This window comes from Dendropsophus ebraccatus, chromosome 2 (genome assembly GCF_027789765.1).
Source record: "Dendropsophus ebraccatus isolate aDenEbr1 chromosome 2, aDenEbr1.pat, whole genome shotgun sequence".
Taxonomy (NCBI): Eukaryota; Metazoa; Chordata; class Amphibia; order Anura; family Hylidae; genus Dendropsophus; species Dendropsophus ebraccatus.
In genome coordinates, this window is record NC_091455.1 from 141,966,165 (window position 1) to 141,985,411 (window position 19,247).

The 19,247-nt window shown below is 43.4% G+C and overlaps 1 protein-coding gene across 5 annotated transcripts in view; it reads right to left on the reverse strand.

Moving 5' to 3' along the window:
• RALA (RAS like proto-oncogene A) overlaps nucleotides 1–19,247 on the reverse strand; it is a 58,500-nt gene that overhangs the window by 24,201 nt on the left and 15,052 nt on the right. The window lies entirely within an intron of this gene.

Sequence of the window (19,247 nt, forward strand, 5' to 3'; positions counted from 1 at the left end):
ATGGAGCCGGAAGAGAAAGGAAAGCCGCTCCCTGCAGCCACACAGCTTGGATTAGGCAAGTATGATGTTTTTCTTTTATTGGTCCACAGCAGGTGGGGTCACAGAATGGGGGACATTATTATTAGGGACAGAGCAGGCAGGGGGGCATTTATTCTGAGGGAGACAGCATAGGGGACATTATTACTAGAGGCAGAGCAGGGAGGGGGGCATTTATACTGAGGGGAAAAGCATGGGGGACATTATTATGATGAAAGGCACACTAGGGGGTATATTATTACTATATGGAGGGCTCAGCAGTGGGGGCATTATTACTATATGGAGGGCACATTAGGGGGCATTATTACTATATGGAGGGCACATTAGGGGGCATTATTACTATATGGAGGGCCCATTAGGGGGCATTATTACTATATGGAGGGCACATTAGGGGGCATTATTACTATGTGGGGGCACAGCATGTGACATTACTAATAAGGGGCACACCAGGGGGCATTATTATTAAATGGGGCACACAGCATGGGGCATTATTACTATGTGGGGGCACAGCCAGGGGGATTATTAGTATAAGGGGGCATTATTATTGTGTGGGGGTGCACAGCAGTTTGGGAGGCTATAGGAGGGAGAAAGGGAAGCAAGTTGCTAGAAATGTGCGGAGCCTAAGATGTCTGTCTGGCAGGTTCTGAAGAGATGAATTGTAGCTGGAAGAAATAGCCACGGTGGTCTGGACCGGATGCAGAGGAAAAGGGAAAGTAACGTCTAGGATCAAAGAAGACGTCACCTGTGAGTCGCTAAATAGCGGTTTTTATATTGTGTAGAACATTATTTAGTAGCCCTGAGCTAAATTTTTTTTCTAAGGGGTGCCCAGAGGTGGAAAAAACCCACAAAAAAACTAAACAAAAAAAACCACAAAAACCCCCCCACAAAAAACTTACTTTTATCCTCTGCACTTTGTTTACTTTAAGGTGCTATCAGCAGGTTACATACTAACCTGCTAAGAGTTTCCCTTTAAAATGTCACCTGTCATTTTTTGCCACATTGTAGGTTAAGTTTTATTTGGTGGATTAACAGCAGAGCTACATTGTCTGAGGTTCAGTGGCAACAAACTTTGGAAAAGCACTGTAACTAATAAGGGCCCTGCTGGACAGCCCATGCTGCGCTGTAAATAAGTGCTGATCTTGCAGCTCGCTCTATATTTACAAACTGCCTCAGACAGAAAAGGACCCTTATTTAAAATTACTAAAGAATGTGTAAAACATAACTTATTATATAGCTTTTAAAATCATATACTGTAAATGAAAGGGTAGAATGATTAAAAATTCCATCGATAACAGTAATGTTTTATATGAAAAACTTGAAATTACATATTATATGTCCCGTAGGATGTGAATGAAAGCAACAGCAGTGATATCATTGTGGCTATCAAAAATACTTACTAACCACTAGGTGGTGCAACTGCACTTGGAATGTGCAGTATACACTAAAGCAGGGCTCAATTTAGGGCTGGGCGATATTGGGCTAAATCAATATCGCGATTAATCGTACATGTAGCCAAAGTAACGATACTTGAATAATTATGACACACCCCTTTTACAAGCCACACCCACCTGGCCGTGCCAAACTATATCTTGTTTCAAATAAAGGAAAAAAAAAAAAAAAAAAAAGTAACTCACTGTGCAGGGACCCAGGCTATGTACAAACTACAGGACATGTGTATACAGGTATACGGCTATGTATACACTACAGGACATGTATATTCAGGTATACGACTATGTACAAACTACAGGACATGTGTATACAGGTATACGGCTATGTACACACTACAGGACATGAATATACAGGTATACGGCTATGTACACACTACAGGACATGTATATACAGGTATACGGCTATGTACACACTACAGGATGTGTGCATACAGGTATAAGGCTATGTACACACTACAGGACATGCATTTTCAGCTATACAGCTATGTACACACTACAGGACATGTATATACAGGTATACAGCTGTGTACACACTACAGGACATGTATATACAGGTACACAGCTATGTAAACACTACAGGAAGTGTATATACATGTATACGGCTATGTACACACTACAGGACATGCATTTTCAGCTATACAGCTATGTACACACTACAGGACATGTATATACAGGTATACAGCTGTGTACACACTACAGGACATGTATATACAGCTATGTACTACAGGGACAAAGTAAATATGACAGGTGACATTACAGGGACACAGTATATACAGTATAATGGGTATATAGTATATTCTATATAGGTGACAGTACAAAGGCACTGTTATGGGGACACTATAAATGGCACATTATAGGGGGCTGTAGCTGGCACTTATGGGGACACATTAAAGGGGGCTGGTATCAGTCACCACTATACAGGTTGCCATAGATGGCTGCAGTAATCCCATTCCCTGCCTCATAGTATGCAGTCATGTGACCCCCACTCTCCCTATCCTCACTATACAGGGGCACTAATCACTTGGCTGTAGTGATCACGGACCTTCCCTCTGCACATGCTTTCAGACGCCGCGCCGGGCGGGTTGAGGGGCGCCCTGAGACGCTGTATTGTGCCGGTTGGGGGCTGCTCTGAGACGCTGTATTGTGCCGGTGGGGGGCTGCTCTGAGACGCTGTATTGTGCCGGTGGGGGCCCCTCTGATGGGGTCAGGTGGGCGCTCTGAAACGCTGTATTGTGCCGGTGGGGGGCCGCTCTGAGACGCCAGGCGGGTGAGGGGCACCCTGAGACGCCGTATTGTACCGGTGTGGGGGTGGGGGGGGCGCTCTGAGACGGCAGCCCGGATGGGAGGGGGGCGGCTTGAGACGCTGGGCAGGTGGGGGTTAGGAGGGGGCCACTCTGAGATACCGTGTCGGGCGGGTAGAGGGGACTGTTTTTACACGCCAGGCGGGGTTAGAGGGTGGCAGGTGCACTTAGATACACGGTGCCAGTCTCCTATGTGCTGTCTGTGCGTCCCTGCACAGACAGCACATAGGAGACCTCCTTCAACCTGTTCAGTGCTCAGAGGGGAAGATAATGAAAATACCGCAGATACCGTCCTGGCAAAGTTGAGGTCGGTTAACCGACACCAGTGACGGTATCGGTATTTTCACGGTATACCGCCCAGCCCTAGCTAATTTAGTATAATACAATATAGTTTACTGCTGCTTTACAGACCTTTTGATTTATTCATACATTAGAAATTCATTGTCTCTCTGTTGTTTTCATGGATCTCTTAAAGTAAAGAATAATTCTGAGCACTGCCATCCCTGAGCCCATTTCTTTCCAGTATTTACACGCTGTTGGAGTGGGGGCCCGTGCGGAGCGGTGAACTGAGCTGGCCTTACCTTTTCTGACTATAAACAGTATATCCCATGTTAGATAATATCGGATAAAGTCCTTATTGTGGGGCTCAGCGTGCTGTGTGGGTAGGACTACAATGAAATGATTAAGTACTGCAAATAATTCAGTAACACAATGAAACTGCAATGTGTGAACACAGCCTAGATGTTCTGCAACAGCTTTGGGCGGGAAATGGGCAGGATGGAGGACTGTGATAAACAGCTGAGGGAAAGCAATGCATTCTGGAACCTGTAGAACTGTGTACAACTGCTCAACCAGGAAGTACACACAATACAGAACAAAACCCCCCAAACAAATGGATTTTTGGTAGTTTCAAAACTGGGATAGATATGTAAGTAATGCTATTTGCTTCTGCAGAAAGTTTTTTTTATTTTTTAACCTCTACCTGGAGTTCCGCTTTAAAGTCGCTAAAGCCAGGAATAGACAGAGTACTCCTCTTTTGAAATCCATTCCTGGCTTTGGATTCAAAAATCTGTCAGATAAATCTGTGTGTGTAATAGGGCCTTAACTCCATTGAGAGTATTGTGACAGGACAAAGGAAAACCAAAGCCAGACATCCATCCACAGACACCTGTTGCAGGGTATTAAGTGGCATCTGTGGGATGCTAAGAGCAGCACTATGTATCATACATATCATACAGAGGATACTGATAATATTTAAAGAGTCACTGTCGTTAACATGTTAGTCCAGATTTTGAGAAACTTTATAATTGGGTTGATTAGGCAAATATGCCATTATCTGCATTCAAAAAGACTTTTCCAAGGTCCCTCCCTCCTCTCCTTTCTCTCATCCACTGCTCATTATCAGGAAATCTGGACTGTTTTACATCAGTCGGATCTTGTCTGTGCTATGGAGAGGGGAGGGGGGAGGAGGGAGATTAGTCGGCAGCAGAGAGCAAAGAACAAAGGATTACACAGCAGGGAGTTGCTGAAAGCCCCGATTCAGAGGTCAGAGAGGTCAGTGCTGATGTCAGAGTAGAGAGCCTGGTGATGTAGCAGTAAATTAACTCTTTGTTGTCCTGTTTTGGTGCCTCTTCTCTCCCCTCTCCATAGAGAACAATGAAGACAGGGGGGAGAGCTTTAATCTGCTTTTTCATGTCTTCAGAGTGGGTCTGTGCGGCGGCCGCGCTCTGAACCGCCGCGGTCCCGGGTGACGCTCGTAGCCCGGGACCGCGGCTATTAGTGGGCACGGTCCGATCGCTAATACAGTAGTTGGATGCAGCTGTCAAAGTTGACAGCTGCATCCCATTACTTGATGCAGCCGTTCCCTGGTGTCTAGTGGGGAGCGATCCGCCGTAATGGCGCTGATCCCGGCTTGGCACTCGATTGCTTCCGGCTGCAGCAGATACAATAAAAGTTATACATGTTACATATCGTTGTAATCATAATGGACTTGAGGAACATAGTCAGTTTTACCCCAGGGCAAATGGCGTAAAAACAAAAAAAAACAAAAAAAAAAAGAAATGCTTTTTTTTTCAATTTCATCACACTTTGAATTTTTGTTCTGGTTTCGCAGTGTACTTTATGAACAAAATTCAGCCTGTCATTGCAAAGTACAATTATTGGCGCAAAAAATAAGGGCTCATGTGGGTTTCTAGGTGAAAAAATGCAAGTGCTATGGCCTTTTAAGCACAAGGAGGGAAAAACGAAAACGCAAAAATTGAAATTGGCCCGGTCCTCTAAGGGACTAAATTTCACGAATATGAAATGTGTCTCTTTATCCATTAATAACTTGGGGATACTTTGACCTATCGGGCTGATTCTGAGAATGTTTTCTTGTGACATGTTGTATTTTATATTTCTGGTAAATTGCAGTCAATACTTACAACCTATCTTTATGAAAAACACCAAAATAACATGAAAAATTGCCTTTTTCTAACTTAAAAGTTTAGCAGCATTTTTTCAAATTTCCACAAGAATTTTAAAATCAGCTTCACAAAGTATCCCATTTCAGAAACTGCACCCCCAAACTGTTCAAAATCAATTCCAGAAAGTTTTTTTTAACCCTTTAGGTGAGTCACAGAAATAAAAGCTAAGTGTGTAAGAAAATAAAAAATTTCAATTTTCTTTGCAGAAATTATTTTGTGATCCAATATCTTTCATAATAGAAAACCTATTTCCAGAGAAATGCACCACAATTTTTATTGCCCTGTTTCTGCAGTTTATAGAAATATACGATATGTGGCCATATTGCGCTATTTGACTCAACCACAAGCCTCAGATACAACGGATCGCCTAGTGAATTTTGAAGGCTCCATTACAATTGGCCAATTTTCAACGTACCACTTCTGGTTGGCAGAGGCTCTGGGGTGCAAAAACTAACACCCCTAAAAAGGGACACCATCTACACCCCTCAGGGAATGTAACAAGGGGTATAGTGAGCATATGGACCCCACTGGTGACAGACACAAATGTGGAACAATGTGCCGTGAAAATGAAAAAATTACATTTTTTACACTAAAACATTGGTGTAACTTTGAATTTATGTTCACAAGGGGTTAAAAGAAAAAATAAACCACTAATCATGTAGAGCAATTTCCCCCGATTACAGGAGTACCCCACATGTGGCCACAAAGTGCAAAGCCGATGCACGGAAAGCCTCCAAAGGGAAGGAGAGCAATTTGCATTTTGGAAGCTGGATTTGGCCAGAATGGAGGATGAAGGCCATGTCATTGGAAACCCCCCACAAGTAACCCCATTGTGGAAACTACACCCCTCAAAGAATGTAACAAGGCGTATAGTGAGAATATGGGACCCCACTGGTGACCGGCACAATGTGCCGTGAAAACGAAATATTTAATTTTTACACTAAAACTTGGTCTAGCCTTAAAATTTTAAGGGGTTAAAAGAAAAAAAAAAAAAAAGTTGTAGAGCAATTTCCCCCCGAGTACAAAAATACCCCACATGGGGACATATTGTGCCATGACGGCACAGGACACGCCTCCAAAAGGAAGGTGCGCCATTTGGCTTTTGGAAGCTGGATTTTGCCAGAAAGGAGGACGGGGGTCATGTTGGGTTTAAAAAGCCGTTGTGCTGCCAAAACAGTGAAAATACCCCACAAAAGACCCTATTATGGAAACTACGCCCCTCAAAGAATGCAAAAAGAAGTATAGTGAGCATATGGACCCCACTGGTGACAGGCACAAATGTGGAACAATGAGACGTGAAAATGAAAAAAATTTTACACTAAAACGTTGGTGTAACTTTGAATTTTTCATGTTCAAAAGGGGTTAAAAAAAAAAAAGTACTACTAATCATGTAGAGCAATTTCCCCCGATTACAGGAGTACCCCACATGTGGACACAGGGCAGAGCCGGCGCACGGAAAGCCTCCAAAGGGAAGGAGCGCAATTTGGATATTGGAAGCTGGATTTGGCCAGAATGGAGGACGAAGGCCATGTCGGGTTCCCACAGCCCCCGTGCTGCAAAACAGTGGAAACCCCCCCACAAGTGACCCCAACAAACTCAGGAATCTGTGGTTCGTACGGTCCGCTGCAGATCCAGCATCAGTGCACCCCTATGAGAATACATACTAGCAGCGGGAATACATCATGGCCCACTCCGGTTTGCTTCAGGGGTTCCCGGCATCTGCTCATCCCGCACAGCCAATCAGTGCACTTCCCAGCTGCAGCCACTGATTGGCTGAGCGGGACATCCTGCCGAGAACCCCCAAAGCGGGGAGGAGGTGATGTATGCTCCGGCCAGCGGGTGGTTAACTTACATACACGCAGCGGGATGTCATTCCCGCTGCAAGTATGCATTCTCATAGGGATCCACTGACGCTGGACCCGCAGCGAATCCGCAGCGTGAAATCCGCTGCAGATTCGGTGTGTGTGAAGGCACTCTTAGAGGGGTGTGTAAGTGTCATGCTTTTACACGTGTAAGTGTTAGTGTGTGTTTTATGTACTTCTTTTATATTTTATATTTGTGTGTGTTTTTGACTTTTTTTTTACTTGGGGGCAGAGGGCGGCAGGGGAGAGGGTAAGAGGGTGGCAGCAGAGAGGGGAGGGTAAGAGAGGGTGGCAGCAGAGACAGGAGAGGGTGGCAGGACAGAGGGTGGTAGGGGAGGGGAGAGGGGATAGGGTAAGAGAAGGGGTTGGCAGCAGAGAGGGCAGTGGCACGGGGGATGGAGGAGGAGGACGCACCCGGAGGAGGGGAGGCAGGAGGGAGAGGGTGGCAGCACGGCACCAGAGAGGGGGTGGCACCAGAGAGGGGGTGGCAGGAGGGAGAGGGTGGCACAAGAGAGGGTGGTGGCGGAACATGGGGGCGGCGAGAGCACGGGAACAGAGGAGCACACACCAGGAAGAGGAGGACAGAGGACGCACCAGGAAGAGGATCGGCACCGGAGGAGGTATCACGGAGGACGAGGAGGTATCACGGAGGGGAGGCGGCAGAGGCACAGAGGGAGAAAGTGACAGCACAGGGAGATCAGTCAGCAGCAGGGAGCACGGGGGGAAGGAGGCACCCGACACCCACCAGGAAAGCACAGGGCGCCGGTCAAAGGGCACACCACTCCAATCATCTCCTTCTCTGCTGCTGATTCTTGGCAGGCAGAGAAGAACATGATGGGAGTAGTAGTAAAGATCGCCCGTAATTGGCCGGCTGGTGGCTACCGGCCAATCACAGGCGATCAGGGGCTTGAATCCACGGGCAGGTGATGCCCAGGCACAGCTGTGATTGGTGCTGTCTCGGACAGCACCAATCACAGCTTTGTGCCGAGGTCCGGTCCCGGAAACCAAGGAAATTGCTGTGATTGGTCGGCCAATCACAGCGATCATCGTGACTGGGGGCAGGGAAACTGCCCCCTAAGTGACACAGGAAGATGGCTGCTGTAAGAATCAGCAGCCATCTATACTGGAGCGCCGCGCGATTTCACGCGGCACCCGTTTAAAGGGCCTGCGTACCAGTACGTCATGGGTCCTTAAGTGACAGTGATCCATGACGTATCGGTACGTCATAGGTCCTTAAGGGGTTAAAAGCAAATGCTGTATCGTATCCTCATAAAATCCACTGAATATTCTGATTTGCAGCATAGAATTGAAAAGAGGCATGACTAAGGACCATTTAGGTCCGAAACATGTTGGAAAAACTTTTAAAAGAATTAAATAAAGTGTTGTGGAGAAATTCAGGAGAAACTGCCTCAAATCTGCTCAGAATAAGTAATTACATGCTTTGAGCAGTGTATGGAGCTGTAGGTGGGATATTTAATAAAGCAAAAAAGATTTTGGGAGGAATACCTCTTTAATGAGCTTGTCCAGGAAGCCAAATAAGGCCAAGGGTTCTTTTAGATCCAAGAGACTTCTCGGCCGCAGGGGGCACAAACGAGGGTCAATCAGTGAGAAGATAAAGACGCAGCCAGGAGCTGGGGAAGCCAGATGCCGGATCACAAGCAGCATGGTAAGTATAGACTGCTTGTAATCTGGAAACTAACAGCATGGATATATACATATATGTGCTGTCAGTTTCCCTCCTCGCTTCTAAGAGCTGTAGCAATTTTACTTCTCTACATGGCCATGTAATGGCGCCTTTAAATCTACTATAAAATGTATGATGGAACCCCAAAATTATTATTTATGGGGTGAAATTGGGAAAAAATGCTATTTTGTAATGTTTGGGGATGTTCCCGTTTACATAATGCACTTTACAATAAAACTGACATAATATCTTTATTCTATACGTCAATCCGAACACGATAGCATGTTTTTATAGCTTTTCTAATGCTTTACTATTTTATTTTATACAGTAAAACTTTTTTTTTTTTTTTTTTTGCAAATACTTATGATTAAAATTGGTCTATTGTGACTATTATAACTGGTAAATTTTTTTATGGAATGTCCGAGTTTTATGGAATGTCCGTTTTTCAGCCATGATCTCTAGTTTTTATTAGTTGAGTATTTGTGTAGATTGGAAGTTTCAATCACAATTTATTAATTTTTTAAAAAAAATATAATGTAACAAAAAGCAAACAAAAAGGTTGGGCAGTTTCTTCGCCTTTTCTATGGTGTTAGTCCGCTCTCCGTTCTTTACATAGTTTGTCAATTTTGGTCCTGTCCCCTAACCACTAAGCTACCATGCTGCCTATTCCCTTTTAAGGAAACCAATCACACCAAAAACCTCCCTAACGCTATGGAAATGTGCCGGTACATCATTTAGCACGCTCCAACAACATACCCTTGTAGCCTGTGTCCCATGTGTATATAAACTGCAATCTAACTTTTAATGTCGCCCACGTTGTATGTAAATTACGGGGAAGTAGTCATCAGGGCATGTGGCTCAAGTAGTCATCTAGTCACGGTCATGGGTGGGTTTCAGCGCTGTAATCACACCCCTCTGTGACGTCACACGGAGGCCGACATTGCACGGCAGTGCGCAGATGTCTTTACTATGCCGCACATGCGCAGTACAGTAGGAGAAGGCGATGCTGTACTGTGCATGTCCGGCGTTATTCTTCGGGTGGACAGCGGAATCTGCCTGTGCACAGAGTGGAGTCTATGGCACAGGCGAAGAGTGGAGCAGGAGTACACAAGGACATTGCGGAATCAGTCACAAGTCCTGTGCATGTTTTTCTCAGTGTGCGCATACCCTTAGGGCCGTTTTTGATGCGATTGGTTCCCTTTAATACCATGCACCTTTCTAAGTAATGCAAGATAAACTGCAAGGAAATCACCAATTAGAATGAATAAAATAAGACACAAAAAATTAATTAGGCCCCTGTTTAAACTAGTTTCATTATAGTTGTTTGTTATTCTTCATATATTGTTCCTCCTTTACATTTTCCTACTGATACCCGAATTTACAGTGTCCTATTTAGCCTTTAGTGCTAAAACTTTGCCTTATTTAGTTTGTGAGGCTGTTACTGCAGTTTTGAGCTATAATCCCTTTTTGTAAAACCCAATGACAAATCAAATCGCTTTGTTTGAGCAGCACTCCGCTCATCAAGCCGCCGACCTCTCATTGCAGCTCCACTCTCTGCCACTCCTCCAGGATCCAGTTTCCCAGGATTAAATTTTACATTAAATGCATGGTAAGAGGGGAAAAGAAAATCTTTTTGCGGTTAAAGGGGTTGTCCGGCTATAAAAAATTATTCACAGAATAACACACATTACAAAGTTATACAACTTTGTAATGTATGTTATGTCTGTGAATGGCCCCCTTCCCCGTGTCCCACCACCCCCACCCGTGTACCCGGAAGTGTGGTGCGCTATACATTACCTGTCACGTGCAGACCACGGTCTCCGATCCTCAGCAGTGACGTCTTCTTCGGGAGGCCGGCGGATCTTCCCGAGTGCCAGCCGCCCTCTGCAGCGTCATCCGAAGCTCAGCCGCAATCGGCTGAGCATAACTGTGCTCAGCCAATCGCGACTGAGCGGCTGATGAGGCGGCCACGTCATCAGCTGCTCAGCCGCGATTGGCTGAGCACAGTTATGCTCAGCCAATCGCGGCTGAGCTTCGGATGACGCTGCAGAGGGTGGCCGGCACTCGGGAAGATCCGCCGGCCTCCCGAAGAAGACGTCACTGCTGAGGATCGGAGACCGTGGACGACACGAGATGCGGTGAATATAATGCACCACACTTCCGGGTCTAGCGTGGGTGGAGGGAAACACGGGGAAGGGGGCCATTCACAGACATAACATACATTACAAAGTTGTATAACTTTGTAATGTGTGTTATTCTGTGAATAATTTTTTATCGCCGGACAACCCCTTTAAATTGAAAGGAAAAAAAAAAAAAAAAGTATTTCTGGTAATTTTAGAAGATTTTTATGCAATGCAATTTACGGTTAAACTAACACTTCATTCTCTGGTTACAATTACAACAATATCCAATTTATAGGCTTTATTTTTGCACCATGGTCCGTACATCGGTACCACTTCGGTCAGAATTGGACTTTTTGATTGCTTTTATTTCTTTTCTTGCAAAAAGGCCCAATTTCGCAATTAAAAATTATTTTGTCTATGCTGCTAACCGTAAATGATTAATTTTATATCTTAAGGCTATGTTCACACAACGTGAACAACCGGCCATTCCGTGACCCCGGCCAGGTCACGGAACAGCCGGTCTCTGCCCGGATCATCTCGGCCGGTACTTAGGTACCGGCCGGATGATCTTTCTGGCCGCAGAGCTCTGATGCGGGCGCAGAACTTCCCATAGCACACAGTAAAGCGAGCGGCCAGAGCCGCTCGCTTCACTGTGTGAACTGACAGGGTTTCCTACGGCCGCAATTCATTGAACTGCGGCCGCAGAAAACTGACATGTCAGTTATTTGCGGCGCCGCACGTGATCCCGGCCGGAGCGTGTACGATGTGTATACGCTCCGGCCGGGATCCTATAGTACAATGGGTTTTGTTCCACACTGCATTAGGTACGGCTTTTGTTGCCGATGGCAACAACAGCCGTACTTTTACGTAGTGTGAACATAGCCTAATAGTTTAGGGAATTATGCATGTGGCAATAGCACATATTTTTTGACTAGTATTTTGGGTATAGTTAAGAAGATATCGTTTTTTTTATTTGGAAAAAGGGGGTCATTTTAGTATTTAGTTTTTTTTAATTTACTTACATTAAGTGCCCATAGGAGGCTATTATAAAGAATCCTTTGATTCCTTGTAATGATCATAGCTTTCTCATGTGCAGTGACAGGCTGCTCTGCCAATCACTGGCCGTGTAATTGGCTGAGTGGCCTGTCACTGCAAACACAGCTTCAGAAGTGGCAGCGGTGGCTACGGTGAGAAGGGAACAGGCAGCAGGACAACAGGGGAGCCTGGAGAGGTTAACTATTATTTTCTATATACAACAAGGGCTGCACGGACATTGATAATAAAGTCAGTGCAACCTATGCTGCACGATCATTGAACCGTGTAATAGACTCGATATTCGAGCTCACTCGCCTACATAGAAAATCGTGGCGTGTAATACGGCCGCTATAGGGATGTCCTTGTCCAAATAGATAAAGTATATCTGTGTGAAAAAGAACACTCAGCAATACAGGAAACAGGTCAGCACTATTTATCAGCAATCAGTTTTGGAACTGAAAAGATAAAACCCGCTGTTCCCTGTAGCCTTGTAATGACAGCACTGCAAAAGTTAGGAAAGTCAAGCATCATAGTAAACTTTCAGAATTTAGCTTGAAACTATTTCATTGCTGTTTTGAGAAAAAGTATTAGAAATAATTTGATTACAAAAACCTAAAATTTCAAAATACAATCATACTAAACACCATACCATCATATGTTCTGAAAGTAGACATCTGGCACAGGGTCAAAATGCTGCTTAGCCCTTAACAAAAATTACATGAAGGTATCGTTGTGTATAACCCCTCCTTGACCAAAGGTCATTAATACACAGATGTCCAGGTAACAATGAAGCAAGTAGAGGGACTGTGGTGGAATTGCTATAATCCATCTTATAGCATATATTTATTATAAACAAAAATAGTAGTGATATTACACATAACAAAATATAGATGAACATTTATGAGGGTTCAAATGGTACATATGTGCCCTCTGTATACCCTGCCTAATACTAATAGGGGACCCCCTGGTTCAAGCGTCCCCAAAGCCAGGGGGACTAACCATACACTTGGAAAATGTGGGTTTGTCCTGACAAAAGAAGATATTCAGTCTTATGTCAAAGAAAGAAATAGTTATGGCGTTTTTAGTGATGGTAGGTCATAGTAAGACTTGATATCGTGGTATCCCTTCTTCCATTTTTCCAACATAACGAGATACTAGCTCTTGCTAGCTTACTGGGACACAAAGGACGGAGACATGTTGACATTCACAAAGCTAAGTTACGAAGAACAACATACGTAATCTATGTACTGCTCCTATTTATAATAAGAAAGACTGGCTCGCTACTAGGGCTCCATCAATAATGGAGTGGGAGAGGGTAGTTTCTAAACATGAGAAGTTCCACAAGGATTATGCCGATGAGGGAAGTAAGGCCTTAAAATCTTAAAGTTATTGAATATATATACTATTTTTTATTGTTCTTTTCCTTTCATTTTTCATTCTTCCAGTGTGGGGTGGTACAGGGAAGATTGGGGGGGGGGGGGGGTTGGGATAGTTGGACTATACATGGAATAGATAGAGAAGGGTAAATTTATAGCAAGAGATTTATGAATTGTGTGTAACACTGTGTGGTGTAATTTGTGCTGTTTTTGTATCCTCCTATGTATGGTATATTTTGTATACAGTCTTTTTATATATATGTAAATATTGACAATATATGAATAAAAAAACAAGAACTGGGTATAAATATATAACAATACATTCTGTATTATATATAATGCAGCTGCAGGTAGCGACCGTATTGAGCAGGCTAAACTGAAGATAATTCATAAGTCTTAATGTTCTTTTTTGATGTTGTGATAGATGCCCTATATTATTTATGAACTTACAATATGACTCTAGTGATCGAGAGGCCCGGTACAAACCGGAAGTATTTTCTAGGTACTTGTATCAGATTGTATATAAGATGGTCGTATAGTGTGTGGTGGTTTAAGTGCTTGAGAAAGGTTCCTCTGCTGAAACTCGTTGGCACAAATAAAGATCTTTATTTTTTATATTTATACAGTCCCTTGGCTTGTGTGTAGGCCGTTGTTCACATAGCTATGGCTGACATACTGTTCTGAGACAGTTTGCTCCCTGGCTCTGTCTGGTCCTGACAGAACCCCCTGGCTGTTTCTCCAACATGTTTCCCTTGTTCAGTGGTGACAAGTTCCTAAGGGAATAGGAACAATGTTGGTATGTAGTGGTGGGGATAAACCTTGTAAAGTTTTTGTAAAGTTGTGTAAATAATCTTCCCAAGTTTGACGCTTACACCCAAGAAAAATGGTATAGTTGTTGTCACAAAGTCAATTACTGTGTATTAAGAGGATTGTTGATGATCCAGCAACTTTTGATAAAAGACTTCATGAGATGCATCCGAAATTTGCCCAAAAAGGCTACCCAGGTAAATAATAAAAAGTAGCATGTTAAGAGTTAAACACCAAGGATGAGATGAGCCACGAGGGGTTAGAAATCAGGGCAACCTAGATAGGATTCCCTTTGTGTCAACTTTCAATGAGCATAGCTGTCGCATATCTATTATTGTGGGGTGCTGTGTCACAGTATTACCCTAACATTCCAATTCCCACCCCTGTTCTCTTACAATTTTTTTGTGTGTTATGATGCTCTAAAATAAAGCTGAATTTACCATAAATCCAGGTCCAGTCTCCTGAAGGGAGATTTTTAGTCTTGTGCTGCTTGAAAAAAAAAACAAAAAAAAAACAACAGACTAAACATAGGAATTCCGGCCACTGTCATGGCTCAATGTGTCCATCAGTCACATTACACTTAAATGAATTATGAAATGAATTATTATGCTCTCCCTTGTGCATTGACACTATTTGCAAATGGCATCTTGCATGGTGTCTAGCGTGGAAGAGTGACGGCCCTCTTCCATGAACATTTGCTAGACTGAGCTATGAGTATAATGTTACAACAAAGGACTATGCTTTAAACTAACCAATCGGCCGTTTTCTGCATGTTAGTATGCATACTATTTTATACTATGATTATTGTACATGTTTTACCTGTTCACGACCCAGATTGTAGCTAAGCATCCTGGGTCGTCCATGGTGGTGTAGTGGGGGGATTGCGGAGGGGCGATTCATTCAACTTACCCCGCCCGGGCCTCAGCGTCGGAATGACGCTGATTCAGCTTGGTAATCAGCAGATCTGGTCTGCAGCAGACCAGAGTAATACAGCACTGATCTAATTGATCAGTGCTGTATTTTATACACAGCATTGATCTCTATGTGAGATCAGTGTTGCGTATATAGAAGTCCCCCAGGGGACTTCTAATTACTGTGTAAAAAAAAATAAATTTCATTAGTAAAAAATCCCTAAAATTTAAATCACCCCCCTTGTCCCATTTCATAAATAAAATTAAATCAATATATTTGGTATTGCAGCATGCGTAATCACCCTAACTATTAAAATATCACATTCCTGATCTCGCACGGTAAACAGCGTAACACAAAAACCCGCCAAAGTACAAAATTGCAGATTTTTTGGCATATCTAATCCAGAAAAATTGTAACAAAAAGTGATCAAAAGGTCGCATAAATGCAATCAAGGTGCCGATAGAAAGTACAGATCATGGCGCAAAAAAATTACTTCACACAGTCCCATAGAACAAAGGATAAAAGCGTTATAGAAACATCCCGGTTCCCGTGCACAGCGCCCTTCTATGCACCGGAACCGGCCGGTGCTCAAGCACTGGAGGCGGGCCAGGCCGCCCCCAGTGGGTGGGAATTCCCTCCCCTGTATGACGCAGCTCCCTTAGAATGAATGGAGCCGCGTCATACAGGGGAGGGAATTCCCTCCCACTGGGGGCAGCCCGGCCCGCCTCCAGTGCTTGAGCACCGGCCGGTTCCGGTGCATAGAACGGCACCATGCACCAGGTGGTACATCCTCTTTAAGATAAGCCCACCAACCTTGGAAGGACACACAGGTCGGTTTATAAACATGGATCTGAGACAGGAGAACCCCACCATCTGGCCAAAAGTCATCATAATCACAGTGGCTTGCCCTCCTTATCCTTATTCCTTTAGGGCATTAGGCTAAATAACAGGAAGGCATAGGCTAGATTCCTTGATTATTCCTGAGCCAGAGGAACATCAGCTGGAGAGCCTCAATAGTTTGTTTGTTTTATGGCACCAAGGCCTACATCTGACTGCCCCTAGAGGCAAACACTCTTCCCGAACACTGCCGGGTTCAATGCCATTTTCTCTGCAGAAAACTGAGACAGCTGAGAAAGTCTGCCTTGCTATTCATACAGCCCTTCAGATACACTGCTGAGAGGGACAACATATTTTTTTGTATAATTAGAAAAAAACAAGTAGGATTCAAAAAGGGCCGAATAGGTGAATGCAAGTAAGCATAAATTCTCTTTTACTGATTAGAGAAAGGTACTAAAAACTTTTAATATATATATTACACACACAAAAAAAAACTTTTTTGTGTGTGTGCACAATGGGCGCTGCCAGAGAAAGAGGGCACTCTACAGGGAGCTGATATTGTCTTACACTGATGCTATCTATTATTATTTATTTTCAATTTCACCGCACAAATAATTTTTTCCAGGTTTCCAGCATATTTTATAGAAAAATTAAGTCTGCCATTGCAAAGTACAATTAGTGGCGCAAAAAATAAGGGATCATGTGGGTCTTTAGATTAAAAAAAGGAAGTGCTATGGCCTTTTAAACACGAGGGGGAAAAAAACAAAAGCACAAAAGCAAATATGTGCACAAAATGTTTATCTATGGTAATGTTTATGATGTCACTAATTGGGGGGATGGCTTATGTTTATGTTAAAATACCAGCTCTCTTTTGTCTTTTGTACTATGTTGCTTGAAAGAGATCTCATTCAGAGATTGAAACGTCGTTTAGCACATGGGTGAATAAAATACACTTCTTTATTCACTTTAATTGGCGTGACGCCTTCTTCTTTTGACTTGTGTAAAGCTAGAGCCAGGGTCTGGGTGCCACGAGGTTGTGCACCCTCCTGAGCTATATTGCCACACAGTGCCGTTCAGCAACTACTGTGTGTGTATATAAATATTTCTAGTCTCCTCCTCATGTCTGTGAGTGAATAATCTTAACCCCTTCAAGACTAAGCTATTTGGGCCTTAATGACCAGGCTCATTTTTCAAAATCTGACCTGTCTCACTTTATGCGCTCATAGCTCAGTGATGCTTTAACGTATGGTAGCGATTCTGAGATTGTTTTTTCGTCACATATGGCACTTTATATTAGTGACAAAATTTGGTCACTACTTTGTGTGTTTTTTGTGAAAAACATCAAAATATCATGAAAAATTTTAAAAATTAGCATTTTATGAACTTTGAAATTCTCTGCTTCTAAAAAAAAGAAAGTCGTAGCACATAAATTAGTTACCAAGTCACATTACCAATATGTCCTCTTTATTCTGGCTTCATTTCATAAACATATTTTACTTTTTTAGGGTGTTACGGGGCTTAGAAATTTATCAGCAAATTACCACATTTTCGTGAAAGTTTCCAAAACTGATTTTTTTAGGGACCAGTTCTTTTTTTAAGTTGATTTAGGAGGCTTGTATACTGGAAACCCCCATAAGTGACCCCATTTTGGAAACTACACACGTTAAAGAATTAATCTAGGGGTATAATGAGCATTTTAACCCTACAGGGGCTGGAGCAAAGTATTCACCATTAGGCCGTAAAAAAATGGAAAATTTAAATTTTCCAATAATATATACATTTAGATTAAAGTTTCTCATTTTAAAAAGGAACATGATAGAAAAAGCACCCCAAAATTTGTAACGCAGGTTCTCATGAGTACAACGGTACCCCATATGTGGGCATAAACCACTGCATGGGCACACAGCGGGGCTCAGAAGGAAGGGAGTGCCAATTAGCTTTTTCAATGCAGATTTTGCTGAAGAAGTTTCTGAGCGCCAGGTGCGTTTGCAGTGCCCCTGTAGTGTCAGCGGAGTAAAATCTCTCCATAAGTTACCCCATTTTGTAAAGTGCACCCCTCAGAGAATTTGTCTTGGGGTGTAATGACCATTTTAACCCCATAGGTATTAGAGGAAAGTATTCAAAAGTAGACAGTAAAAATGAAAAACTTGAATTTTTCCTATAATATGTTCGTTTAGTTTGAAATTTCTGAATTTCACGAGAAACAAGAGAAAAAAAATTACCCCAAAATTTATAACGCAGGTTCTCCTGAGTAGAACGGTACATCATATGTGGGTATAAACCACTGTATGGGCACACAGCAGGGCTCAGAAGAGAAGGAGCGCCAATTAGCTTTTTCAATGCAGATTTTGCTGTAGAAGTTTCTGAGCGCCAGGTGCGTTTGCAGTGCCCCTGTAGTGCCAGCGGAGTAAAATTTCCCCATAAGTCACCCCATTTTGGAAAGTGCACCCCTCAGAGAATTCATTTTGGGGTGTGGTGACCATTTTGACCCCACAGCTATTAGAGGAAAGTATTCAAAAGTAGACAGTAAAAATAAAAAACACGAATTTTTCCAATAATATATTCCTTTAGTTTGAAATTTCTCAATTTATTGAGAAGCAGGAGAGAAAGTTCACCCCAAAATCTGTAACGCAGGTTCTCCTGAGTAGAACGGTACCCCATATGTGGGCATAAACCCCTGTATGGGCACACAGCCGGGCTCAGAAGGAAAGGAGCGCCAATTAGCATTTTCAGTGCAGATTTTTCTGAAGAAGTTTCTGAGAGCCAGGTGCGTTTGCAGAGCCCCTGTAGTGCCAGCGGAGTGAACCCCCCCCCCCCATAAGACACCCAATTTTGGAAAGTGCACCCCTCAAAGAATTCATCTTGGGGTAGGATGAGCATTTTGACCCCACAGGTATTGGAGGAAAGTATTCAAAATTGGCCAGTAAAAATGAAAAACTCGAATTTTTCCAATAATATGTTCATTTAGTTTGAAATTTCAAAATTTCACAAGGAACAGGAGAAAAAAATGTACCCCGAAATCTGTAACGCAGGTTCTCCTGAGTACAACGGTTCCCCATATGTGGGCATAAACCACTGTATGGGCACACAGCGGGGCTCAGAAGGGAAGGAGCGCCAATTTGCTGGAGCAAAACCGCAGCTAGTAATAGTTATTAGAATAGCACAGTTACTACAATACAATAAAGAAAATGAGATTACAGGTAACGTGGGGTGGTTACAGACAGTCTGGGGTGGTTCCGGGTAATCTGGGGGTGGATACGGTCAACGTGGGGTGGATACGGTCAACGTGGGGTGGATACGGGCAACGTGGGGTGGATACGGGCAACGTGGGGTGGATACGGTCAACGTGGGGTGGATACGG